Source organism: Delphinapterus leucas, chromosome 6 (assembly GCF_059928025.1).
Source record: "Delphinapterus leucas isolate spDelLeu-1000000601 "Yukka" chromosome 6, BTC_Dleu_Yukka2, whole genome shotgun sequence".
Taxonomy (NCBI): Eukaryota; Metazoa; Chordata; class Mammalia; order Artiodactyla; family Monodontidae; genus Delphinapterus; species Delphinapterus leucas.
Window position 1 is genome coordinate 120,503,269 of NC_143134.1, and position 18,555 is coordinate 120,521,823.

An 18,555-nucleotide genomic window follows, 5' to 3' on the forward strand; every position below is an offset into this window, starting at 1 on the left:
GTGGTGGTGGTGGGGAGATCGTGGTCTTGTGATGTTGGTACCTAACCCCTGTCCCAATCTCTCTTATTTAAACCTTGAACCAAGGATGTGCAATTCTTATAAGATGGTGGTCTGTTTTAGAAAGTGGACAGCATAAGGTTTAAGCACAAGCGATCAAACTGGTCTGCTCTGATGGAGTCCTTTTGACACAAGGACGTATTAACCATATTTCAAGCTTTCCCACAGCACTACGCTAATGCACGTTCCATGTTACATTCTAAAATACCTCAACCCCTCCAGCAATTCCATTCTCAGTTATTTTAAACTCACTGTATTTATGTGACTGGACCTTTCTCAGGAAAGGTTTTTTAAAAGTGAAAGTATATAAACTTAGAGATATCATGTATGCATTACGAATTTTATTTACCTCGATCTATATCATTTATAGGTATTTTCACTTAATGTAAAAAAGGTTTGGGAAGGTGAAAAAATTCAGATCCCTTAATTTTTTCTTTTGCAAATAAATTATTCATGAAGCTCTCTCCCTCATTCCCAAATGGTTAGGTTTAAACAACTGCTTAAAGTGCTGTTTTTAACTGAAGAACACATTATTCATAAAGCCTGCAGCCCAGGAAACACTTACTTGCTAACTGGTCATTTTCATCTGATCAATGACTTCACAGGGATGAAACAGACCACAGTGGAATATGCTTCCAGCACGAGGCCAGTGGCTTTAAGAGCCTGCTTCTCATAAACAAAGCAAGTTGGTTAATGGTCATTTTATGGTCCACTTATTACCCTGAAAATCTATCACAGTGTGGCTTAGTCAACCTTATCTGAAATGATTTGGGGGTACTAAGCACAGTGGGAACCTTCTTGTAACAGGTCAATGGATCAATTTATTTATTTCCAATTTGTTCTTTTCAAGTTGAAAAACCAATGAAGACTTTGCAATCAGCTCAATAACCACGGGGCGAGGCCGTCACACTGGATCTGGTGGTCTCGGCCCTGTTCTGGCATCTACGGTTCCTGGGTCAGTGTTCTGGCTCACAGGCGGCCCCGGAGCCGAGTCCAGCAAAGACACAGAGCCTGGCTCTGTCTCCATGGGGTCTACGTGTCCACCAAAATCTTGGGCTATCTTATGTTCAAAAGTATCGCCGGGACTTCCCTGGTGGTGCAGTGGTTAAGAATCCGCCTGCCAATGCAGGGGACATGGGTTCGAGCCCTGGTCCGGGAAGATCCCACGTGCCGCGGAGCAACTAAGCCTGTGCGCCACAACTACTGAGCCTGCGCTCTAGAGCCTGCGAGCCACAACTACTGAGCCTGCGTGCCACAACTACTGAAGCCCGTGCACCTAGAGCCCGTGCTCCACAACAAGAGAAGCCAGCGAGATGAGAAGCCTGCGCACCGAAACGAAGAGTAGCCCCTTCTCACCACAACTAGAGAAAGCCTGGGCGAAGCAACAAAGTCTCAACGCAGCCAAAAGTAAATAAATAAATAAATTTATTAAAAAAAAAAAAAAAGTATTCGCCGGGCTTCACTTTTTCTTAAACACAAACCCAAAGTTAAGAAACAGTTCAAACAACAAAAAATAAAGGATTCCATTTAAATGACGTCTCGGCCACTCTCATTTTTTGATACGTATTCTCAAACTTCTCATAAAAAAATGTCACTAATTTTAGATGTCACCACCCCTCCTCCCCAAAAAACTGGGGGAATTCTCTTTTTAAATTACTGTCTTTCAAATATTAACGCTCCAGTGCAGAGCAACCAAGCATCAGCAAGACAGCGGGTGATAATCAGAGATTCAGGAGTCTTTAATGATTCTTGGTGACCACGGGTATCTACAAGTGCGATACGGTTCTGTCACCTGAGATTAAGAGTGCATTCCTGCTAATCCCAAACTCAAGATTTTAAGGACCGGGCAGGTGGAAGTTTTCTTTTTGCTGAATTTCAAGTCACTTGCAATAGGGCTAAAAACTCAATGTTGTCCCTAACGTAAAGGAAGAACGACTTTTACAGTTTCTGAGGATTCTTTTGCTCTTCTAGTACCATTTCCAGTGACATGGTTGAAAGTAAGAATTTGGAGTCTTTGTGTCAGTCACCATACTGATGCCGGGCAACATCGAACGGCGGACAAGAACCTGGACTCTGGATACTGACTGCCCTAGTTCAAATCCTCGCTCTGACTCTAACTAACTATGTGACCTTGGCTGAGTCACCTAACCTCTCTGTGCCTCAGTTTCCTCATGTGTTAAGGAAACATAATAGTACCAACCTCACAGGGATTTTGGAAGGATTAAATGGCTTAATAAATGCAGAGTCCTAAGACTAGAGAGAAGCACCCAGTAAGTACTACCTGAATGCTCGCTAGAACTTGACCTCTGTCACTCTTCACTAGCTGTGTGGCCCTCCTTCACTTTCTCGCATCCCAGTTTCTTCATCTGTAAAACAAGAACAATAATAGTATTTTCCTCAGAGCGTGGCTAAGTAGCACTGCATGTAACGAGTGCCTGGCACAGGGTCTGGTACACAACACGTGCTCCATGTGCACAGTGACCACTGTCACTGTATCATGAATCGAACACTTCTCACATTGCGTTCTACTCCATGCAAGAATCTTTGTGCTTGAATAAACAATATGCCGTAAGCTTACTCAAGATACAAACCCTGGGCCATTCCAATTTGTGGGTGTTAATTCAAAAATTTCAGAAATGCCTGGTACTATTTTTGAACTGTACTTCACCAAGAAATCTCTCTTAAATGTATCCCCCAAGACACCACTGCTGTGAATCAACAAAAAAAAATGCTCAATGGCTACTTGCAAATGGATAATTGTCAAATTAAACCGAAGTGCATTTTTTTTAAAGGTATCACTTCTGCTTTCATTATCAGATTACATTTATAGCAGAGACTCCAACTCAGAAAACGCTTGTGTCTCATGACTCTTATACTCAGGGGCTGGAATGGGTCTTAAGCTAACAGATATCTATCAGAGCTGAAAGGAACCCAACCCCCTTATCTTCTGATGGATGGAAACCTAGTGGCATTAAGCAGTAGGCCCAAGGTCACGTAATTACTAAGGGCAGAGGTAGGGCAAGGATCTTGCTTTGCTTCTGGTTCCAAGGCCGTCTTTCTTCCCACTATATTAGAAGGCTCTCCAATGCAGACATTCTCTTTGTGAATTTAGAGTTTGCACTGTCTTAGACGCCAGTTACTACTCTGTCTTTAGCCACAGTTTGTGTCCACACACACGGTGCAGTGAGGGACTCCGCAACAGCAAGACAGAGACTGAGATGTCAGTCCTCTTTGCTGGGACATGGTAAACCTAGATTTTACAATGTCTGATGATACTGAAGTCAGTATATATGACATTACTATTTTAATATCTTGGATTTTTTTAGTTTAAGCGGCTTTCAAAACATTTTAGAGAAATATTTTTCTTTTACTTATTTTTCATGGTAATATAATTATAGTAAAAAGGGTGTAATATAATCATAGTAAAAAGGGTTAGAGCTTTTGGGGAAAGTTTCACAATTTATAGGGTGGCCAGAGGGGTGGGGCCCTACGTGCCCTTGATTCACATCTACTGTCATGGGGCCACCACCATTCTAGCCCAGTGGGGATTCAGGAGGGAGTAAGACAGCCCTGACAAACGACCAGAGAATGAAGAGAAGCTTCTGTTCAGGTGGCGATGGGCATCGTGCACAGAGCTCAAAGCGGGTGAGATGGCAGCGTATGAGGGTGGCTGCGTCGAGGGTGGTCAGCAAGGCCTCTGAGGCAACATTTAATCAGATGGGGCCAGCATAATTGTTGGAATCTCTCTCAATCTCCTGGAAACTAGACAGAGCAACTAGAGAGCAACAAGTAAGAAGTGGATGAAATCTTCAGTAAAACTTGATTTTAACAATTCCCCACGAACCACAGAATATAGGTGGGCAGGACTGCACAGGGTCAGCAGCTGGGAGGCTGGGCGGTGGGAGGGGAAAAGGGACAATTGATTGGCCCCAGGGCCACACCCCCCCAGGCCACCAGGAGACATCTCCTCCAAAAACAGGGGCCCTAACAGAGCGGGAGCCCTGAAACCTGGGGCTGGAACAGCTGGCAAATTGAGTGCGTCTTCTCACTGTCTGAGTGAGGAAGATCGCAGACGCCCACGAGGGCTCCACGAGGGCTGATGGGTCAGCCCAGGCTGTAGAGCCGTCCAGCAAACACTCCACTCAGAAAGGCAGGTCCCTCACTCCTGAAGGCGTGTGCTGGGAGTGGCAATCCCATGAAGCAGGAGAGGAAGCCCTGAAGGGTAGGAGGGCGGGCCGTCCAGAGCAAGTGCCCAGCAGCAAACACAGCACCTAAAGGCCGGGCCCCCAGCACCCTGGAAGGCCTGCGCGGCATGGAGCTCTGAGAGGCAGATGCCTGGGTCCTTTATGAGATGGGGAGGCCATCCAGGCCACCACGCTCCCTCCACAGATCAGGGAAGTCCATCTCCCACCCCGGGACGCAACAGAAATGCGACCCTGCCCCACTCAATACAAGAAAAAAGAAGGTGCAATTGAACAGACCAGTAGTCCACACCATGAAAAAGTGACCACAAGCAGATAAAAACTGTAACCAATTATTTCACACGAAGCTAAAAGAAATTAAGAACACAACTAACTGATGGTTTGAAAAAACAGCACAAATCAGAAACAGAAGTTCTCAGAAGTGAGACGGCCTGACAACAAGAACATATATAATGAGAACTAACAAAATTCAGGAAAATGTGAGAACTACTCTCTAGAAATCAGACCAAATTAAAAGAAACGTAAGAGCAAAGAGCCATCACAGAAAGCACAGTAAGAGAAACGGAGGTGAGAAGAGACAAGTGAGGAGTAGGAGACTCAAATGTGCCGTGTGGACCTTGGTTGGATGCTGATGAAAAGCAAGCCAACTGGGCTTCCCTGGTGGTGCAGCGGTTGAGAGTCCGCCTGCCGATGCAGGGGACACGGGTTCTTGCCCCGGTCCGGGAGGATCCCACATGCCGCGGAGCGGCTGGGCCCGTGAGCCATGGCCACTGAGCCTGCGCGTCCGGAGCCTGTGCTCCGCAACGGGAGAGGCCGCAACAGTGAGAGGCCCGCGTACCGCATAAAAAAAAAAAAAAAAAAAAAAGCAAGCCAACTGTAAAAGGACATTTTCAAGACAACTGGGGAAATGTGAATATGGGCTGAGTATTACATGATGTGAGGGTACTACTGTTAATTTTAAGTGTGATAATGACATTGTGATTATGAAGTGAATGACCTTATTCTGTAGAAACAAGTATTCAGGAGTAAAATGACATGATGTCAGAGATTTGCTTTCAAACCTTACAGCAGAAACAACTTTAAGAAAGCAAAAAGCAAAGAAAGAAGATAAAGAAAATATGGCCAAATATTGGTGATTTCGGATTTAGGGGAAACGTTAATTGGTGAGGGGTACCTTCCTGCTGCTTGATCAGGGGAGAGCAGAGGAGGCAGAAGGAACAGTGCTGAGGCTCAAGGCAGGAACTAGCTTGGAGAGTTCCAGGAACAGGGAAAAAGCCTGTAGCAGGTGCGGGGTGACGGGGGTAGGTGTAGTGGGGAGGGAGGTCATAGGGGAGGTCAAGGGGGAAGTGGATAGAGCTGAAGCTATGGAACTAAGCAGGGGCCACATTATGTAGGCCTTTGTAGACCAGGAGGAGGAGTTTGGAATTTGTTCTTAACGTGATGGGAAGCCACTGCAAGGTCTAATCATTAGGGAGAAAGTTGAATTTATGTTGGAAAAACACTGCTGTGTGTAGGGGAAAGAATGGAAGTAGGGAGACCAGTGAGAGGGGTTTGCAGGACTTCAGGTGTGAGATGGGAGCAGCTTGGACCTGGGCCACATTAGTGGTGATAGAAGGGTGGGATGTGACATGTAATTTAGAGATACCGCTAGCAGACTAGATTGGGGGGAAGGAAAGGTGGAGGTGAAGAAAAGAGACATTCACTCTTGGATTTTGGCCATCATAATGATCTGTCTAATTGCAATCTTTTCCCAGAAATGAGAAGAAAATTTCCCAGTTCTCTATGGTTATCTCTACACCGTGCTCTATGCAAAGGGCCCTCTTTCTCTAAAATAAAATTTCAAAAGCACTGTCTGATTTAAATCACCATCAGAAGTCTGATTTACACATGCCCTGGCTCGGGCCACTCCCTACACAGATAATGGAGCTATAAACACACAGACTATGCAGGTAAGTGACAGAGGAGAGTTTACTGCAAGGCCCACTACACTCTCAGTTAAAAAAAAAAAAAAAAAAAAAAAAATCCTACATTGGCAATTGCTATCTTCCCCCCAAGCATCTTAGCTCTAGTACAGGTATCTTCTAATTGGATTTGTTCCATCACAAACCTAAAGGTTTCAAATGTAAGAGGTTTGAACCATCGAATATTTATTTCAGATCCTTTTGGAGGAATGAATACTAAAATGATCTGTCCCTTCTCCTTACGTGGGAAATGAGGTCAAATTTCATATTCCATTTCTCATTGGAACAAGTCCTCACTACAAAATAGTGTCTTTAGGTTTACCGAAAACTGACAGTTTTAGCAGGCTATTCCCCTATCAAACACTGATTTTCAGAGATGTTGTACTGTAAGCAGAGGGACAGACAGTCAAGCAGGGATGTCTATGTCGTCAAGGGACAAAGAACAGAAGTATCTGCAAGGCAGCGAAGAACAAACGTTACTTCCAGCAAAAATCAGCTCCTCAAAAGCCAGGCCCTCCTCCTGAGGGCACCAAAGTCCAAGGTGACATGACGTGTCACCTGTGCGGTGAGTCCTCCCCAGCACCCAGCACTGGGCCTTGCGGACACGGGGGGCTCAGCAAACATCCACTGAAAGAATGAATGAGTGTTCCCTTTGATTCTAACGGTCCTTCTCCCCTGAACTCTCCAAGCCCCTGAGCTGAATGAAGAGAGGCTCAACTAGGGGCAATGCTCCAGAGGATACAGGTGGAGAAAACCCCTGGTGACATCACAGAAAGAACTGTCGTACCACAAAAGCTACGGTCTGGATGCTGGGCAGCCTACTGAGCTTGCTCCATTGGTCCTGTTCAGAAAATCAAGAACAAACTAAGCACCAACCGACAAAGGGAAGAAGTGGGAAATGTATAATGCAATCATGGTAAGTTTTTCAGGAGAAAGGTGGAGGAAATGGGTCACCTCCCAGCCACTGAGGAAAAAAAGAGGCACTGTGGGCATGAAGGTTAAGGCCAAGAGGCTGAGCTGGATACGAGCCTCGTTATCAAGTAGCAAGTGGGCCACAGTGTCTAAAATTTTCTAGGTCTTTATCAGGAAAAGAGTAAGCAGATGCATTATTCCAAATAAAAAGTGGGGTCCTTAAGAACACATACTTCGTTTTGAAGCATTTAAAATGATAAAATTAAGCCTAAATGTATGCAGGAAGGAAGATAAGGAATGTTCAAACACCATTTATCTAGTATCCACCTGTAAAGGAATTTTAAGAACAGCATGTCATATCATGTCATAATATAATCAATCAGCAAGCATTTAGAAACAAACTTCACAGCTTTAAAAAAAATTGAGAATTTTTTCCAAAGACATACAGATGGCCAACAGGCACATGAAAAGATGCTCAACATCACTAATCATTAGGGAAATGCAAATCAAAACCATAATGAGATACCACCTCACACTTATCAGAATAATTATAAAAAAGACAACAAATAACAGGTGTTGGCAAGGATGTGGAGAAAAGGGAGCCCTCGTGTACTGTTGGTGGGGATGTAAATTGGTGCAGCCACTGTGGAAAACAGTGTAGAGGTTCCTCAAAAATCTAAAAATAGAGTTACCATATGATCCAGCAATTCCACTCCTGGGTATTTAGCCAAAGAAAACAAAAAACACTAATTAGAAAAGATTTATGCACCCCTGTGTTCGCTCCAGCATTATTAACAATAGCCAAGATATGGAAGCAACCTAACTGCCCATGAATAGATGAATGGATAAAAAGGATATGGTATGTATGTGTACACACACACACACACACACACAGGAATATCAGTCGTAAAAAAGAATGAAATCTTGCCATTTGTGACAACATGGATGGACCTAGAGGGTACTATGCTAAAAGAAATGTCAGACAGAGAAAGACAAATACTACACGATTTCACTTAAATGAAGAATCTAAAAAACAAATTAACAAATATAAAACAGAAACGAGTTACAGATACAGAAACAAACAGTCAGTTGCCAGAGGAAAGGGTGAGGGGAGAGGAAAGAGGTGGGGAGATGAAGGGGTACAAACTTGCAGCTGCAAAATAAATGAGTCACAGGTACGAAATGTGCAGTGTGGGGAATACAGTCAGTAATTACGTCGTATCTTTGTGTGATGACATACTGTAACTAGACTTACGGTGGTGATCATTTTGAAATGTACAGAAACATCAAATCACGATATTGTGTAACAGGAACTAACAGTCTTGTAGGTCAATTATACTTCAAAAACAAACAAACAGACTTGCAGAAGAAGAGACCAGATTTCTGATTATCAGAGGCAGGGGTGGGGGAAGGGAGAACTGGATGGTGGTCAAAAGGTACAAACTTCCAGTTATATAAGATAAATAAATACTAGGGATGTAAAGTAAATACATTAAATACTAGGGATGTAATGTAAATGTAAACATGGTCAATATAATGAACACTGCAGTACGTTATACAGGAAAGTTGTTAAGAGAGCAAAGCCTAAGAGCTCTCATCACAAGGAGTAAAATTTTTTTCTATTTCTTTCATTTTGTATCTATATGAGATGCTGGATGTTCACTAAACTTATTGTGATAATCATTTCATGATGTATGTAAGTCAAATCATTATGTTGTACACCTTAAACTTACACAGTGCTGTATGTCAATTATATCTCAATAAAACTGAGAGAAAAAAACCCTGAGAACTTTTTTCCAAAACGGATTATGTACTTTTCTATATTGAAATGTATAGAAAGTCATTACTATTACAGAATTTATAAACAATTTAATATATCAATAAAAAACTGCAAACACCCAAATGCCCAGAACAAGAAGATAATTGACATTAATCACAAACCATCGTCCTGTCACCGATTCCTATCTGGAAAAATCCTCAACTCTGTCAGTATACTTTCTTGCTTCAATAGTTATCTGTCCATTCCCTCTTTCTTCCTGGTAACCCAAACCCTAATGTGTCAGATATCATCCTGCAGGGAAGGCAGCCTCAGCCCGAGCCACAGCTGGAGGGTGAATCCAGTTGAGGTAATTCTGGGTCCCTGGGCAATGACCTAGATGCCAAGGGGCATTTGAGTGATGTGCGACCTTTTGGCCAATGAGACTCGTGGGGAAATCAGCTGCAGGGCTTCTGGGAAAGGTTTCCTTTTTCTTAACAGGAGGCACCAGAAATAGGCAGAACCACTTCCATCTGGCCTTTACCTTGTCAGGACCAAATGGGCTGCAGCCATCTTGCAACCGTGAAGGGGAGAAAGACTAAAAGGACAAAGGTCAACAGGCTGAGAAGAGCAGTCTGGAAAGATGATGCCCACGAGCTACTAAATGACTGTATTTCACTGGATTCTAAGATACATTCCTCCCCCACATTTAATCATCTCTCAAACCAGATGTCTTTTACAATCAGTAGTATGTCATAGTTTAATTGGCGGAGATTTTTCTTTTTCAGTGGAACGTAAAATGAGGGTAACATCTTACAGCTGGTGACATCTTAGATTTGATTAAATGTAGTACACCACAGCACACTCCCTATCTTTGAACTTCCTGTTATAATAAATTGTCTTGTAAATAAAATGTCCTGCTGTTTAAGTTAGTTACACTGGGGTTTCTGATACGTGTGGAGTAAGGTACCAGGCTTCACTGATATGCAGTCGTCCCTTGATATCCACAGGGGATTGGTTCAGGACACCCCCCCTCAGATACCAGAATCTGAAGATGCTCAAGTCCCTTATATTTATATAATGGTGCGGTATCTGCATATAGCCTACTCACATCCTCCCGTATACTTTAAACCATCTCTAGATTACTTAATACCTAATACAATGTAAATGCTATGTATTCAATAAATAGTTGTAAATACAATGTAAATGCTTTGTTGCTTTTGGGAACTTGCTAGAATTTTTTTCCTCTGAATATTTTCGATCCGCAGTTGGTTGAATCTGCACATGCGGAGGGCCGACTACACAGATCAAACGGGAATAACCTGGGGCTCCCACGTGATACTGAGTCCATATACTGATTTCCATTCTCTTCCACCTGTACTACTACTAGGCTAGGTTGTTAATGACCCTAGTCAGTCAGGATGTGTGATTATATCTAACCACGTAGATAGGGTTTTTACAGTGAGAAGGGGCCTTGGAGATTGCCAAATTTAATTATTTCATTTAAAAAATGAGAAAGCTCAGGCCCAAAGGGAAGTGACCTGTCCAGAGATGTGGAGCCAGTCAATGGCAGAATTTGAGAGTCTTGACTGTGTGATCTGGGGTGTCCGGTACGCCCACTGGGGCCTCCTTGTGCCCACATGCCCAATGGTGTAGCACAGGAGAGAAAAATGCGTTAACAGGAGAGAATGGGTTAACTCAAGCAGCATAAATTCTCATCCAGTTCATCTCTCGGGCACTACTTTTGCACTGGGTACTTTCTCACCGCTTCAGCAGTGCTCCCATGATCACCCTCTATTTGTCCCTTCGCTAGTCAGTGCATCTGAGATCACTTCCTCAGTGCTGGTTTTCTATGTATCTCCTCCATTTTCCACCAGTTCAGAAGGGCGTCTACATTTTTTTCTTTTTTAAGAACAGCAAACCCAAAAGGTGCCGGGGAGAACTGCGTGATTCAGGCATAAGAACTTTGGTGAGAGTGGGTCATCAGTGGAACCTAGGCGGTTCTCTGCCTGATGCGCTTGGTTCTAAGTTTAACTCCCATCTATTTGCATGCTGGCCTTTAAGCCAATGTAAAAAGCCGTAAAAAGAAACTTAATTACTTTGCGGTCATTCGTAAAACTTGTTTTGGTTACTGTTATTTATTTTTTATCCTTTAATATGTGAGTTGGAAAAGGTTTGCTGAATACTCAAGTAAGTTTGTATAGTATCGTGGAGCCAATATTTTTAAAAAGGAATGTATCTCCCATTTTATCACCGAATAAACAGCAGGTTAGCATCACACCTCTATTATGATAAGTTCCCCTAATTTTTAATATTGTAAGCAGTCACCCCTCTGTATTACAAAGAGTATATACAGGAATGTGGTTAGTGGGCTGTCCAGACCGTGTTACTTTTCCTTTAAGCTTGCTGGCCAACCCCATTGCTTATTAATTCCTCCAACAGACAGTGGGCAGAAGCAAAGACAAGTTCAGCTACATGCTAGTGTTGCCAGAAAAGAGGGCAGGAAAGACTGGGACACATGCGGATGGTCATGTCCCAGGTCTCAGGACCGCCAAGCGTGGGTTCTTGGCTTCGTGCAGGAAAGAATTCAAGGGCTAGCCATAGTAAAGTGAAAGCAGGTTTATTTAGAGAGATACATATTCCATTGACAGAATGCGGTCAGTCTCAGAAAGTGAGAGCAGCCCTGGGAGGAACACACTCCACAGACAGTGTGAGCCATCTCAGAAGGCGAAAGGCCCCCACATTTAGGGGGGTTAGTTTTTATGCGCTGGGTAATTTCACAGGCTAATGAGTGGGAGGATTATTCCAACTATTTGGGGGAAGGGGGCGGAGATTTCCAGGAATTGGGTCACTGCCCACTTTTTGACCTTTATGGTCAACCTCAGAACTGTCACAGCACCTGTGGGTGTGGCATTTAGCTGATGTGTTAATGAGCGTATAATGGAGCTCAAGGTCTAGTGGAAGTCGACTCGTCTGCCATCTTGGACCTAGTTGGTTCTAACCAGCTTATGTCATGCCCTATGGCTGTGTCCTTCTTTGAAAGGCTGTGCCTGGCTCCCTTCCTGTCTCACCAGAACACCAAGGAAGGAACTCACAGAGAAGAAAGGAGACTAAAACTAAAACCAATGGCTACAGGGAGGCACAAGTTTGATAAAAGTCCTGAGTTCTCATCCAGTTGCTGCTTCTAAATAAACAAGCTTCATAAAGTCTGAGCAAATATTATCTCTCTTGGTTTCAGTTTAAAAAGTAGCTGTGTCTAGAGTCATTCACTCTTTTAACCAACATTTACCACATCCTGTACTGTCAAAAGCACTGGGGGCACAAAGATGAACATGATACAAGCCCTGCCCTCAAAGAGTTCCTGGTCTAGAGAGGCAAAGAGAAACATCCACATGGAACACTGGACAAGATAAGGAATGACCCAGACAAGAAACACATGGGCATGATGAGGATACAGATGTCTTTGGGATCAACTGGGTGTGAAACAGGAGGGAAGGGGGCAGGGTACAACCTTTAAAAGAATGACACAGCCATAGGACATGACATAAACTGGTTACAACCAACTAGGTCCAAGATGGCAGAGGAGACTTCCACTAGACCTTGAGCGGCAGTATAGCTCCCTGTAACACGTCAGCACGCTAAATGACACACCCAGAGGTGCCATGACAGTTCCGAGTTTGACCATAAAAGTCAAAAAGTGGGCAGTGACCCAATTCCTGGAAATCCCCGCCCCTTCCCCAAAACAGCTGGAATACTCCTCTATTCATTAGCCTATGAAATTACCCACCCCTATGAAAACTGACAAGCCCGGTACCCTGGGGCCTCTCTCGTCTCTTCTGAGATGGCCCACACTCTGTGGAGTGTGTTTCTCTCTAAATAAAGCCAGTTCTTACCTATCACTGTGTCTCTCACTGAATTCTTTCTGCGACGAGACATCAAGAACATGAGCTTCATTAAGTCCTGAGAGCAGGTGTGTGATCTCAGTTAAAAGACCATGGGTTGGGGCCTCCCTGGTGGCGCAGTGGTTGGGAGTCCGCCTGCCGATGCAGGGGACAGGGGTTTGTGCCCTGGTCTGGGAGGATCCCACGTGCCGCGGAGCGGCTGGGCCCATGGGCCGTGGCCGCTGAGCCTGCGCGTCCGGAGCCTATGCTCCGCAGCGGGAGAGGCCGCAACAGTGAGTGGCCCGTGTACCGCAAAAAAAAAAAAAAAAAGACCATGGGCTCATGTCCCAATCTGAGTTTCATGGTTTCAGGTGCAAGGGACAGGAATTCACTAAAACTAAAGGAAAATGAGGGAGTTCATTGGCAGGACACCCAGATGTCTCTTGCAGACCCAAATAACAGGACAGCTGCCAGTCTTCCAAGGGAGAAGGCCTAAGAACTGAGGGGATCTAGACAGCATCTCTGTCTATCTCAGGGCCAACAGCTATTCCACTCAGCAGGGTCTGTGATGGAGGACTGTGGGGTGTGAGGTCGGCAGCTTGTGTAGGAAGGGGTGTGAGGGCAGAGGAACTGGTGGAGACAGAAGGTTCTATACGGACCAGAGTGATATTACAGAGAGGAGTTAAGAGACCTTAGAACTACATTAGTCCAACTTCTCATAGTTAAAAGTGAAGAATCTGGGGTGAACCAAAGTCTTGTGGGCCCAAGTTCACCTGGCTAAATTGAGAGAGCCCAGAAAGGACCAGCCTCTGGTCTCTCACTAAGCCCAGGAATCCAACCACACCCCTACTCTAAAATGCTATGATGCAAGAGATTCAGTTATTTCTCCATTATCCTAACCAGCTGGTGATAAGTTATGATATTAAAATCAAAGGCCAACGATTCTCAAAAGACATGAAGCCCCGAGGCTTGGTAAATACTCTGGAAAGCAGAGTCCAAATCCAAAGCGATGCTAGGGAGCCAGAAATAAAAATGAACAGAATTTCTCAAGAAGCAATTTAATAAAGATGGATGCATTGGGACTGACATATACACCCTACTGACACTATGCATAAAATAGATAACTAATGAGAGCACACTGCACAGCACAGGGAACTACTTAATGCTCTGTGGTGGCCTAAATGGGAAGGGAATCCGAAAAGGAGGGGATATACGTATATGCACAGCTGATTCACTTTGCTGCACCACAACATTGTAAAGCAACTATACTCCAATAAAAATTAATTTAAATTTAAAAAGAAATCAAAGGCCAAGAGGAAAAAAAGAGAAAAATGAAACAGACATGGGTGGGGGGGAGGTGGATTAGGTTATTTTATTACTGGGATGAGTGATAGGATTAATGGAATGCTAGTCCTGAAACCAAACAATGAACAAACGTTATCACTAATCCAATCTTCCATTACTGATAGGCCGTGCCAATGGATTAAAACCAATCCTGCTGGGATAAACAAGGCAATCTGGGGAAGTGAGCAAAGAAGTATCTTCAAAGTCTCTTTTCTTCCTTGATAAGCTGAACTTTTGACTAATTTGCCTCATCACTTGCTTTTTAAAAATCTGTAAATATAAACTGTTTACGGTGATTATGGAAATAGCTACCAAATTTATCCAACCAAATAACAAACACAGCAATAAACTAAACTGGTTCTGAATGTAATCTACAATGCTATTATCTAATCAGGAAAGACTAAAAAACAGATCGTTATGTAAGAATGCTGTAATTATAAAAGAGGCCTCCCTCCCCCCACCCCCCCACCCCCCGCCCGTTTTGCTCTCCCAAACCCTGATCACAACACAGTTATTTCAAGATTCTACTTGCAGGAGCTCCATTTAAACAGGAAAAGCACTAATTGGGACTCTAGTAGCAGCTGTACTACTTTGATGTCAGTCGCAAGGATGAACTTGAGCAGAATTCTTTACAGCCCTGCCAAGCCAGAGTTAGGAAGGTTAACCCTTAGGCAGCTCGTTCATCCAGTCCTGGTTTCTGGAACCCTATTCAAAAGTTGCTTCTGCAGGAACACTCCACATGTGACACGTCCTCTGACTGGGGTCCCTGTGACTATCACAGAGCAGTCAAGTAGCAACTGAATAAGTCAGATAAGGAAGTGACGGCTCCAGAACCCAAGGCAGTCAGGTCAAAGCCTGGTTTCTGGAAACGGAAATGTATTGAAAGATCGAAAATTTGGTTTCCATTTGCCATGACTGCTGTAGCCTTATACAGTCTCTCAGGGCCTTATTTTCCTTGAGTGTAAAAGTAAGTTGGTCTGTTATGGAGCTGGATGGTGCTAATGGCTACACAACAACGTGACAGTACTTAATACCACTGAACTGTGCGCTTACAAATGGTTAGGATGATAAATTTTAGATTATGTGAATTTTAACACGATTGAAAAGAAGAGAAAGATCCAAAGAAAGTAATTTGGTCCAGATGATTGCTAAGGAGTATTCCAGCTCCTTAAAAACCAAAATTAGGGCAACGTGATTTATCCAGCCCACCCGCTACAGGCTCTCGGTGGTGCAGACCAACCTGCTCTTCTGGCTGGCCCCTGAAGAAGGCCTGTCCCCCCACTCTCTCTAGTGGGGGTTCTGGAACCCACTCCACCCCTCAGCTCCCCAGTAGCCGTGGGCTGCTCTAGGTCCATAGGAAGGACCTAAGCCATCTCAAAAATGAGTGTTCCTGACCAAAAATTTTAAACTTTAATTTAAAAATAATTAGAAAAAACGGTGAATTGGTTATTATTGATGGATGCTAGAGAATCAACCCTACTTTGAAAACTGATGGATAAAGGGAAATTAAGCATTTACTCTGTCTGTCCTAAGTAAGTTGCACCACTGGATAACCAAGCAGTTGATTGAGGGGAGTGCGTCCTTATAGAAGCATTCCAGCGAGCAGATGAACAAAGGAATGATAGCATTAATATACTGCATTGCCCAGAAAGTTTGTTCGGGTTCTTCTCTAACATCTTATGGAAAAACCTGAATGAACTTTTCGGCCAGCCCAATACTACCACTCTGCGCCCTAACGACTCTAGACACTGACCATAAACAGCTGCTGGCATCATCGAAAAGGAGAGACAGCTAGACATTTTGTGCCTCCTGACAGAAGACAATAGCATTGATGAAGTAGCCTTGGCAAAACAAGCAAATCAAACATGACTGACCAAGCTTCTTGATCCAACTGCCAGTCTATACGGTACATACAGAGGACAGAGAAACATGATCAAGAAAACCTGGAGGATGCAATCAGCAAAACCCAGACCATGGGAAACTATAGGACAAATAACCTGGTCTCTTCAACAACAGCAACAAAATTGTGAGAGAAGAAAGAGAGAAAGGAAAGAAAGGAAGAAGAGAGAGACTGGAGAAAGAACTAGTTTGTGTATGCTCGAAATTCTCCATTAAAAAACTTAAAAAAAAATAAAACATTAACAAAATTATTGGGGAAGAATTGGTAGAGGACAGGCAATTTTTAGGGCAGTGAAACTATTCCGTGTGACACTATGATAGCGGACACATGTAATTACACATTTGTCAAAACCCATAGAATGTACAACACCGAGAGTAAACTCTCTGTAAACTATGGACTTTGCGTGATACTGACGTGTCAATGTAGTTTCTTCAATTCCAACAAATGTACCAGTCTGGAGGGTACACATCTGTACCAGGGTACACATCTGTACCAGTCTGGAGGGTACACATCTGGAAACACTTCTGCTCAGTGGCAGAGTCACTTATCCCAGAACATTCCTTACCTTCGGACAGGGTTCTTTGCACTAGACCATGTTACCTACCTCCTTGCAGAGTAGCACCTGACCCCAGGAAGACAGATGGATGGACAAACAGATAGATACACGGATGGATGAATGGATAGATAGATCATAAAACCCACTCACCCACAGGATTCTATAGGATCTCTTTTTCCTTAGGCTGCTTGGTCTGCCCATACTGACATTTCAACTTTTTATTGAAAACATAGTAAAACTATATGGATCTCCAATTGAGAATCTCAGCTCAAACTGTAACTATTTCTCTTTCTTTTTTTTTTCCCAAGGGAAAGATGCTCATTTATTAATTTTTAAATTTTTTTACATTTTTTTGAGTTTTATTTATTTTTTTATACAGCAGGTTCTTATTAGCCATCAGTTTTATTTTATTTATTTTTTTAAATTAATTCATTTATTTCAATTTTTGGCTGGTTGGGTCTCCCTTGCTGCACGCGAGCTTTCTCTAGTTGGAGTGAGTGGGGGGGGCTACTCTCCGTTGTGGTGTGCGGGTTTCTCACTGCGGTGGCTCCTCTTGTGCGGAGCACGGGCTCTAGGCACGCGGGCTTCAGTAGTTGTGGCACGCAGGCTCAGTAGTTGTGGCTCGCGGGCTCTAGAGCGCAGGCTCGGTAGTTGTGGCGCACGAGCTTAGCTGCTCCGCGGCACGTGGGATCTTCCCGGACCAGGGATTGAACCCGTGTCCCCTGCATTGGCAGGCGGATTCTTAACCACTGCGCCACCAGGGTAGTCCCAGTCATCAATTTTATACACATGAGTGTATACATGTCAATCCCAGTCTCCCAATTCATCCCACCACCACCACCACCCCCCGCCGCATTCCCCCCTTGGTGTCCATACGTTTGTTCTCTACATCTGTGTCTCAATTTCTGCCCTGCAAACCGGTTCATCTGTACCATTTTTCTAGGTTCCACCTATACGCGTTAATATACGATATTTATTCAAACTGTAACTATTTCTTTAAATGACTTTTGGTCTTCAAATTGCCAAAAGTACAAATATATCACTAACAAGAAAATCACTGTTTCTTGCGGGGAGGATATATAAAACAGCCTTAACAAGTGGGTAGAGGGGAGGGGAGAGGAGAGAAATCGAGCTGCTGCCTAACGAGAGCCATAGCTATAAGCACTAAACTGCTTTAGAAATGAACCGGCCACCTAGTTCGTTAAATATCAAATGCTGGACCAGGCAAAAATTTCCTCTCGCTCAGGGCACACCTGATCCTGACCCCCAAACACAGGCTACTGTCACCAACCAGCAGAAGGCTGCACCGATTCAGAGATTCTAGCATTCAGGAGAGCCGAAAACAGACTGGCAGGCGCCAGTTCTTGTACACAGTAAGCTATTTCACGTGTCTGCACTTTGTCTTCCATAAAACACATGGGACCTTAGGGCAAAAAGGTAAGGGGTACAAAATAATATATCACTCTTCACTTACCAAGAAGAATCTGACAGGAGACACTGCTGCTTCCCAATTAGCTCTTTAAAAAAAAATCAGTGCACAATATTCAATCGTTTTGTGAATTTTGCTCTTCTTGGAAACTCTCTCTTTAAAATGGGTTTTGACTGTTTGGTGGAAAAGCTGTAGAGAAACATTAGCGTGCCTAGTCCCATTTTTTCAAAAAGGCACAAGAGACGTTGAGCTTTAACTATTACTTCACTGCTGCTAAGGAGAGCCTTCTTGGTTCAGGGAACTCTGACACTTCTTGCAGGAGACAGCAGTCAGCAAAGACACAATTTAATTCCTTGTTAGTGGAAGAAACAGTTCAATGGAGCAGATTAGGAAATAAAACCCCAGAGGAAGCGCTTCAGTCACCTAAATTTTTTGACAGAATTTGCACATTTTAAAAGCAAGGATTAAATCCCAGGTTTTCACCAGAAATCAGCAGAGCTTTCTTTCTTTCTTTTTTTGATTCTATTATAAATGGAATTGTTTTCTTTATTTTGTTT

The 18,555-nt window shown here is 43.6% G+C and overlaps 1 protein-coding gene across 6 annotated transcripts in view; it reads right to left on the minus strand.

The window, feature by feature from the left end:
- Positions 1-18,555, minus strand: part of MED27 (mediator complex subunit 27) — a 199,251-nt gene that overhangs the window by 85,347 nt on the left and 95,349 nt on the right. The gene's annotated exons all lie outside the window — the stretch shown is intronic.